We start from the raw sequence: 9,925 nt of genomic DNA, 5'->3' as shown, positions 1-9,925 counted from the left end.
TTTGGTCAGAGAATTTTACTGCCACTAAAGTGTTAAAATGGCATGAGCCAGTGTGCAGTAAATGTAACATCAGATTCAGTACACAGCTCCTGTGGTGCAGTTATGTACTCTATGTGGTCATGTGCATATGTCACACTTATGAGTCACTATATCAAGATGAGTTATGATCTCTGTCTCTTTTGATCCATATATGGGCAATAAAGCCTGGGCCTGGTCATACCAGTGTATCGTCAAACTCACATCCAACTGGCACAGAAGATGTTCGGTCTTGGCCTAAAGCTTTAGAGATATTGGTAACACTTTAAAATAAGGTTCCATTCCTTGACATTAGATCATGCATTAGGTATTATGAACAAACAATGAATATATTTTTTACAGCATATATAAATATTTGTTAATGTTAGTTAATAAAAATACAATTGTTAATTGTTAGTTCATAGTGCGAACATAGTCACTTATGTGAACAAATACAACTTTTGATTATATAAAAGTATTAGTTTACTGTATGCTGAAATTAACATTAACTTCAGTAAGATTAGTAAATGATGTAAAAGTAGTGTTCATTGTTAGTTCATGTTAACTAATCTTGTTAACTAACAATTGGAACCTTATTGTAAAATGTGAGATATTCTGCTCATACGTACAAGTGTATCCATGAAATAATTTAGCAATATATTAGATATCCAAACCACAATGGTGTATGTATTAAATATTTTCATAAGCATCAACAAAACGCATGCATTGTCTTTTTTCTTCTAAAAGGTTTTGTTGCACATTAACTATTTGGTATTGATTATATTTTGTTTTATATTATCTTACACGACACAGCATTTTTAAAATACTACACAAATACATCTAGAAATGATTCAAAAATTGTGAGAAAAACATCATCACTATTATTTTTCACAACGTTTCGAAGCTCCTACACTGTTGTTCTGAGTAGCACAAGTATTGTTAATATAGGCTATATTTTGTTTAATATTGTCTTATAGTGGCACATATAGTATTAATGAAATTGTTTCCACAAATTATATACAAAAATGATGCACATTATTTGGGGAACGAAACCAATATTAGTTTTCACAATGGTTTAAGGGTAGCTCAAGCTTACCTTTCTCAAGGCATCATTTAAGGAAGCTTTTCCCTTCAATGTCACTGCTCCGTTGGACACTTTCTCCTGGAATGCCAGTTGCCTGTTTTTAGGGCATAGTTTATGAGACCCTCTCCGCTGCATTCTGCAGCCTGATTCCATAATTAAGGAGGAGTCACCCTCATGTCTTTGATAAGTGCTCAAGGGTAAGTTTATCCTTCAGCCATCGCCCCCAAGGAGCAACAGGACACCTTTGAGGACCATCTCAAGCTGGGCTGCAAAGGTGAAGGGTCCACACTCAAAGCTGAACAAAGAGCACAGGACACACTTTACAAGTAAGTTCTAGCCACAAACTTTAGTAATTGTACTACATTGCTAGATCATACCAAGATGATGGTAGGAACAATGCACTGGCCAATCAGCATAGCTTGGGGTTGCCTAATTTCCTAAACTCAATGATGGCCTTGGATCAGTGCATATGATTGGATAAAAGCCTCCTCTGTCTTTGAAGATGTCTCTATTCTGTATATGTACAAATATAAGGGAATTTTCACCAGACTGACAGCATCATCCATGGAGATTCAAAAACTGTGCCATTTATGTGACCATTTTGCCAAGATTCTAAGAGCTAAAACTGCATATGGGAAGTTAACATTCTCTGTGGTTTGACATGCTACCTTCTAAAACTATTTTAAAAAGCATTCTTTTGTAATCATGCATGCAGCTTTTATGACCTAATATTAACTAAATTAGAGAGACTACATAGCAAATGTGTACTATCATTTGGTTTGCCCCACCGCAGGACCAATTAAAATGCACTAGTGATGGCAAAAATGTGATTCAAATGGTGAAAAACATATATTTAACCTAAAAGCTATAACATTTTAATCTAAGTCCATTGAGACCTGTCAACTACACACCTACTGCATGTTTTATTATTGGCAAATGAGCATAATAAGTAATTTTGTGTGTGCCAATTCATGATATAAATAGATTTGGACAAAGTGATTGTTATGTCAAAACAAATAGAGCAAGCAAAAAGTAAGATTCCAACCAGAGGGGGAGTGGTCCTTAGTGAGTTGAACAGAGACATCTGTTAGTAGGCCTACAAAACATTATATTGATGGTCTTTTTTTTCAATCAAATGGCTTTGATATTATCATTTAATGACCAAAGGATGCTACACCATCTGTTCTTTCAGTTTTGAGCAGGGTGCATGACATGTAGGCAGTATATAAAGGTGAAATTAGACTCAAACAATTAATTTATGAATTACTGACACAACTATATATATATATATATATATATATATATATATATATATATATATATATATTGATCATAAATGGTGCTTCTTCACATTAAGGCAATGTCATCTACCAGTGGTTAATTTGTATGAAAAATATTGGTAACACTTTAGAATAAGGTTCCATTCAGTAAATGCATTTAATGCATTAGGTATCATTCAAACAATGAACAATATATATATATATATATATATATATATATATATATATATATATATATATATATATATATATATGTATTACAGCATTTATTAGTCTTTGTCAATGTTGGTTAAGAAAAATACAATTGTTCATTTTTAGTTCATGTTAGGTCATAGTGTGTTAAGTAATGTTAACAAATACAACTTGTTAAAAATGGTTTAATATCTATTGAAATTAACATAGTTCATTGTTGGTTCACGTTGATTAATGCTGTTAGCTAATGTTAACAAATGGAACATTATAAAGTGTTAAACAATGAAAAAAATATTTTTTCACATTAAATCTGATTTGAAAACTTTTTACCAAACATTCATCATTTATGTTTGGTACTTTTCAATGCCTTTAACAGTGTGTACAGACTGTACTGTTTTAGTCTTGTCCTAGAACCAGACTTTTAATATTTAACTATGACATTTATAAAAAAAAAAAGAAAAAATGTTAATTATCATGTTTTAAACTATGATAATCTAAACAAAGAGTGAAATAAACATAAACCATTTCAAATACATTGTGTGAAAAATATTTATATAGAATTTTTAAAGACTATGACTGTACCAGAGTTTTTTTTTTTTTTTTTTAAGTTAGTATACTTATTGAAAAAAGTTTCAATGCTTGAGATTAAATATAATATTTTAATGTTTAAAGAAAAAATATGGTAAATGTTGCTTGTGAGCATATATTTTTTTATTGAGTGTCATTTCCAATTTTTAGGATTTTTTGTTGTTGTTATTTATTCATTTATTTTTGCTAAATTTTGCAAAAAGAAAAGTGTGAAAATATTGGCAGATGCTATTTGCACCCTGGTGCAAATAATGGTAGACCCTATATGCTATTTACACCCCAGTGCAAATATTGGCAGATATTATTTGCACCCCGACACTGGTGCAAGTTACGTAGATACTATTTGTACCCATATTTAAATACTAACATACAGTATATGGGCATCACTGCAGTGTGTTTATTGTGTTTATTTAGAATCCCAAAGACACACTACATTAATCTCTACCCCAAACCTATAACCTGAAAGGCTGATTCGCCATGGGTTCCCTCTGGAATTTAAAATGGAGGGTAGATGTGCTCATCCAAATCCTCTAAGGGCAGTTGCATGGTCAAAACCAACATTCACCATAGCCAAATCACTGTGATGAAATCAACCTTAATATTCATTTTGATTTATTAATGTAAGTAGTATTCAGGAAATATTAAGATTGGAAACAGGAAATTGTATGGTAAAAATAAAACGTGGGACAAAAGTCAGAATCAAGCCAAGGTCACACAACACATTTACACCATCTTTACATCCCACGCCACAGCAGCAAAACCTGATGTCAAGCTTGTCCTATATTTACGTGATTCCGCCAGACTTTAGGGGTGCACATACTGTAGCTGCACTGTGTGGCGGGTGCCGTTTACACCAGGGTGCAAATAGACACTGCGGAAAAGATGACTTAATCACGTGTCTGTAGGATACATAATATGTTAGCTATGAAATCAGCTTCAATTTTTTATTTTCACCGCAGAATTCAGTTGAACAAAATACAGAACAAAACTTTCAGAAAAAAATGACAAAGAATGTGAATAAAAAAAAAAAACATTGCAAGGAGCTAAAAGTGCTCAAAGTTGCCTTAAATGGCTAGTAATTATGATGACATATTTTACCACAGCACCCTGATAAATATATTTTTTTAAATATTTTTTGTTCAAATAGTTACATCCAGCTCTGTAAAACTCAGCAGGCAATGTTAAAGGGATCATTTACCCCAAAATAAAATGTATTCCTTAATGAACTGGGTAAGCATGGGTTAAGGAAGAGAAAATTAGTTGTAAAATATCATGTAATAAATGTCAGACCAGTAAGAGGAGACTTGGGTGTCATTAGTTGGGGGTTGACATCTCAAGACACAGAACCTTTTCAGGCATCCCTTGGGCATATTTATAAATCAATCATATGTCTCTGTTGCTAGGCATGGCTATTTTTCATATCCTACAAATATGGTTATCCCTGATAAGAAGAAGCTGTCTAGAGATACTCTTGATTTACAGCTTACACAGTGAATCGACACCTTATTCATGTTGGTATGATTAGAGAATGTTCTATCTAGTAATTCTTTATGTTGTTGGTGGTGGTCCATTTGAATACTCCATTTGAATGTTCAAATGTTCAATTTTTATATGGTTTTATATGTAATTTCAGATGCAATATTAACATCTGTATTTTAACTTAATATTTGATTGAACTGTAAAATAAAACTATTAACTATTTATTTCAACAATAATAAATGAAAGACACTCATAAGCAAAGTGATGAGGTAATGTGACAAAAATTGTATATACTACTGTTATGAAAAGCCAAATATGAAGTATTTGAAACAAATAGTAGGCACTATACAGTGTACACTTTGTATTGTATTTAGAAGTAAGCAAGTATTCCATTCAGAACAGTCTATTTTTTTATCAAACGCATACGTGTGTGTGTGTGTGTGTGTGTGTGTGTGTGTGTGTGTGTGTGTGTGTGTGTGTGTGTGTGTGTGTGTGTGTGTGTGTGTGTGTGTGTGTGTGTGTGCATAATATAAATTTATGCCAGAAACTGCTGCAATTTTGAGCATTATAAAGGATTATGAAGTATGTGACAGGATTTATCCCCAAGGCAATTACAAAGAAATATTAAAGGATTACTAAATTACATTGTTTATGAAACCTTTTATTCTAACAGCAATGAAACACATTTGGGAATAGTATAACTATGATCAGAGATCATGAAGAAATAGAACTCTTGAAAAACTTTACACATGCTGTATTTAGGATGAGGGTGTTCATCAGAGGCAACATTTTGATGGATAGTTTTATGAGGTATGTGACCTATAACAGACAAAATCATGCAGGGCTATTTGACACACACCACTGAGCACATGCTATAGAGTTATAACAGGAAGTCCTCAATTTACCATCGCATTAAATTACTACACTATAGAAAGCTGCAACATTTCTAGGTATCTACTGTATCATAGCATTTCTAATAAACAGATAAATTATGAATGGAGTAAACATGCTACATGCAGTCACTGCAAAACCAAGAATTTGACCTACAATGTGTCCACAAAGTGTTACAAATTGTTTCATTTGAAGTATTTCACACAGTATGAAAAAACAGACCTATAAGTACTGTAGGATCACACCCACTCTTTGCTGGCCAACCTGAAAGGCTAATTCACTATGTTCCCTCTGGAATTTAAAATGGAGGGTGTGTATGCATATCCAAAACTGTCAGGATGTTGATCTTGGCCAACAGTGTTTTTCATCAGTGTCCCCCCTGTGTGTCAGTGAGTTGGTCTGTTTGCGTGGTAGCTCTACCCCACTGATTACATTTCACCTGCCTCTCATCATTTCATCACCAGTCTGCTCTACTTAAACCCTGGGTTCTCAGCCATTCATCGCCCGATTGTTCAGTCTACTAGAGTGGTACTAATGCCAGGGCTGATTTGAAGCAAGTTACTCTGCAATTCTCTCTTAGTATTTGTCCTTACTTGTGTTATCCTGTGCTTCAGATCCACTGTCCAACCAGCCAACCTGTGCTCAACCACTTACCTCTTCAGTTATCCACAAATCTGCTTGCCTTCAAGCCTGCCATGCCAAACCATCTAGCCACCGCACTGCTATTACCTCCTGCCTGCCCAACCCTCAGCCTCCAGCGGCAGTATCCCCATCTGTATATCATTCATCAAATTGCAAGTCTGTTATAATAAACTATTTCATCGAACTCTCCCCGAGTCTGTGTTCAGCTTTTGGGTTCAACTATCATTTGGTATAACAGAACAATCTGGCCACTATGGACCCAGCTGACACAGATTCAGTTCATAAAGCTCTGTCTGGGCAAGGAGTACTTCTGGGACAGCATGAAATACAGCTACGGGATCTTGTGGACCGCAACCAAACCATGACAGGTCAGATCTCACAGATTTGTGAAATTCTATTATATTTCTGTTCTACTCGCTCAGTGGTCTACGAGTCCGACTTCCAGTCAGCCTGCTCCCATAGCGCCCATTTCACCTCCTCCTCTGATCATTCATCCTTTACATGTCCCTGGCTCATGATCCTGAACCATACTCTGGAGATTTAGGAAAATGTAAGTCCTTTCTTCAGTGTTCTCTAGTTTTCGGCCAGTGGCCACATACATATTCCAAAGATGATGTAAAAATCTCTTATGTTATTGGGCTTCTTCGAGGAAACACCTTAGCATGGGCCACAGCAGTCTGGAGCAGTCAAACTGCCTTTAACTCTTTTTCCTCTTAGTTCTGAACTTAGGAAAGTTTTTGACCACCCTATTCATGAAACTGAAGCAGAGAAGTGCCTCTTGTTCTGTCAGGGTTCTCGAAGCGTGGCTGAATATTCGGTGGATTTCTGCATCTTAGCTGCCAAATTGGGCTAGAATGATGGTGCTTTTCAGGAAGTGTTTTCAGAATGGACTCTATGACCAAATAAATGATGAACTGGCCGTTGAGGACAGATCTTACTCTCTTGACTCACTTGTGTCTCTAACAATTTAGATAACTGCCTGTGAGAATCCATTAGGGAAAAATCCAGTCTCACCCTGCACCCTCTTCTCATGTCTTTTCCCAGTTGAATGGAAAGGAGGTCACTGAATTATTTACTGGTCCCTGTGTCTCAACCAATTATTTGTCATCTGAGTCCATGCAGTTGGGTCATGCTCATCTCACCCCAGCCGAACAACTCTGGAGATTGAGGGTGGGTATGGTCAGATGGGTAATTTCCTAGCCACTTGTCCCCTTCAGCCAAAAATGTGTACATGATCTCTAGCTGCTGGCATAATTCGCTTTTCCTCTTTACCCCTTGGCGCAGGTTTTTTTCTTTGTGGCTAAGAAAGATGGATCCAGAAAAAAATCCAAGCATTGGCAGAATGGCCCAAACATATCTCCCTTAAACAACTACAGCACTTTCTGGGTTTTGCAAGTTTTTATCATCAATTCATCAGTGACTATATTCATGTGGCCGCACCTCTCACAAGCTTGCATCTTACACCCCTTTTCGTTGGACTGTTGATACAGATCAAGCCACTGACTTGCACCTTAAAATTTCTTAAAGACACTTCTGGTGGCCTACCATGGACGCAGATACTCAAGCCTTCGTCACTGTATGTAGTATGTTCTGTATGTTTTGCATGTTCCCAGTAACCCCTGTTCCCAGTCGCCCCTGATCAAACATTGCCCTTGATTTCATTACAGGATTGCCTCCCTCGAAGGTAAAACCACCATCCTTACCACTGTTGACCACTTCTCCAAGTCAGCAAATTTTTTAGCTCTCCCCTAATTCCCGACAGCTCATGAGACCACTGATCTGCTGGAATTACATGTCTTCTGTCTTCATGGCATCCCCTTGGACATTGTTTCTGATCATAGACCGCAGTTCACCTCTCAGATCTGGAGAGCCTTCTGCCGGGCTCTTGGAGCATCTGTGAGTTTATATTCTGGTTTTCACCCTCAATCCAATGGGCAACCGGAAAGAATCATTCAGGAGTTAGAGGTAGCATTATGATGTGTTACAGCCCCTAAACCCATCTCCTTGAGTGCCCACATTGCTTGGATTAAAATATGCTCACAACTCCCTCCTCAGCTCAGCCACGGGCATGTCTCCTTTTGAGGGTTCCTTGGGATATCAGCCTTCGACGTTTCCAGTCCAGGAGAACATCATTGCAGTCCCAATTGTCCAAGTTCACCTCAATAGCTGCCGTAAGATTTGGAGAGATGTTCGCTCTGCCCTCCTCCATTCAGCTGACAAAAACCATCACCTTGCTGATGGCCATCGGACTCCTGCACCCAATTATCAGCCAGGTCAGAAGGTATGGTTGTCATCAAGAAACATTCCGTTGAGAACTGAGTCCAGAAAACTGTCTCCCCATTACATTGGTCCCTTTGTCATTTAAAAAATCATCAACCCCTCTGCCATTAAACTCAAACTGCACAGGTCCATTTAAGATCCATCCTTCATTCCAAATGATCTGATTTGTGTGTGTGTGTGTGTGTGTGTGTGTGTGTGTGTGTGTGTGTGTGTGTGTGTGTACCCGTTTGTCTGAGTTGGTCTGTTCCAGTGGCGTGGCAGCTCTTCCCCACTGATTACATCTCACCAGCCTCATTTCATCACCAGTCTGCCCTATTTAAACCTTGTGTTCTCAGCCATTCTTCTCCAGATTGTTCAGTCTATTAGAGTGGTACTCTAAGGCAGATTAGAATAAAGTTGCTCTGCAATTCTCTTTTGTTATTTTTTATTCTACTTGTGTTATCCTGTGCTTCAGATCCAGTATTCAACCAGCCAACCTGTGCTCAACCTCTTACCTCTTCAGTCATCCGCAGATACGCTCCACATCAAGCCTGCCACGCCAAACCATTCAGCCGCCGCTCTGCTCTGCTATTACCTCCTGCCTGACCAGCTCACAGCCTCCAAACTATTTAATTGAACTCTCTCTTTCCCGAGCCTGTGTTCAGCTTTTGGATTCAATCATCATTTGGTGTAACAAAAAACAATCAAAAGCAAGTGCATGATCAAAAAAAGGTTACATTTCACAGTAAAACCGGCACACTGTGACATATGCTCCCATGCAATTCAGTAGTTTAGAACAGACAAGGTATTGACAAAGCATTATCTATTTAATCTAATAAAACATTATCTGTTTAATTTTAATTTCATGGGAGCAAATGCAGCTCATTTTTCGCAGTAGGATTAAAAAAAATGGAAAAAATTTATTAGTGTAAAATATGGTCTACATTACTTGACACTTGAAACTACAAGTATTGACATGTGAAACCATTGTTGTGCTTTCAAACATACATTGTAAACAAGTTGCAATAAGGACTACATCATCTACAAGGATGTGAGTTTATGTGCCTGACAGAGTTGATAATTAGAGATGCACTGACGTAGCAGCCAAATATCAGTCTCTGCCGATAAAGCAGATTTTCTGCACTTTCAAACATCGAGAAATGGCTGATTATCAGGGCCGATTAATTCCTGTCAAAATAGGGCAGAAAGCATATCAGACAACTGGCTTACAACACGCGTGTGTGTGCGTGCGTGCACGTGCGCGCGTGCGTGCGTGAAAAGGAAATGTCTCACGTGGAACTACTTTGAATTGAGTGACAATTTGTAAGCTTTATACTGCTAGAATATCACAAGTTGGAACAATCATTTAAACTTTTAATACAACTTGTTTGCTCACTTTAAAGCTCGACACTACATGACATATGAGTATGTGAGTTAGAATGTCAATGTGTTTATGTTAAAATCTCTCCAAGTTTACTTATATTACTAGAAAGCT

Source organism: Xyrauchen texanus, chromosome 13 (genome assembly GCF_025860055.1).
Source record: "Xyrauchen texanus isolate HMW12.3.18 chromosome 13, RBS_HiC_50CHRs, whole genome shotgun sequence".
Taxonomy (NCBI): Eukaryota; Metazoa; Chordata; class Actinopteri; order Cypriniformes; family Catostomidae; genus Xyrauchen; species Xyrauchen texanus.
The sequence above is the reverse complement of the archived record's forward strand: the minus strand, read 5'-3'. Positions refer to the sequence as shown.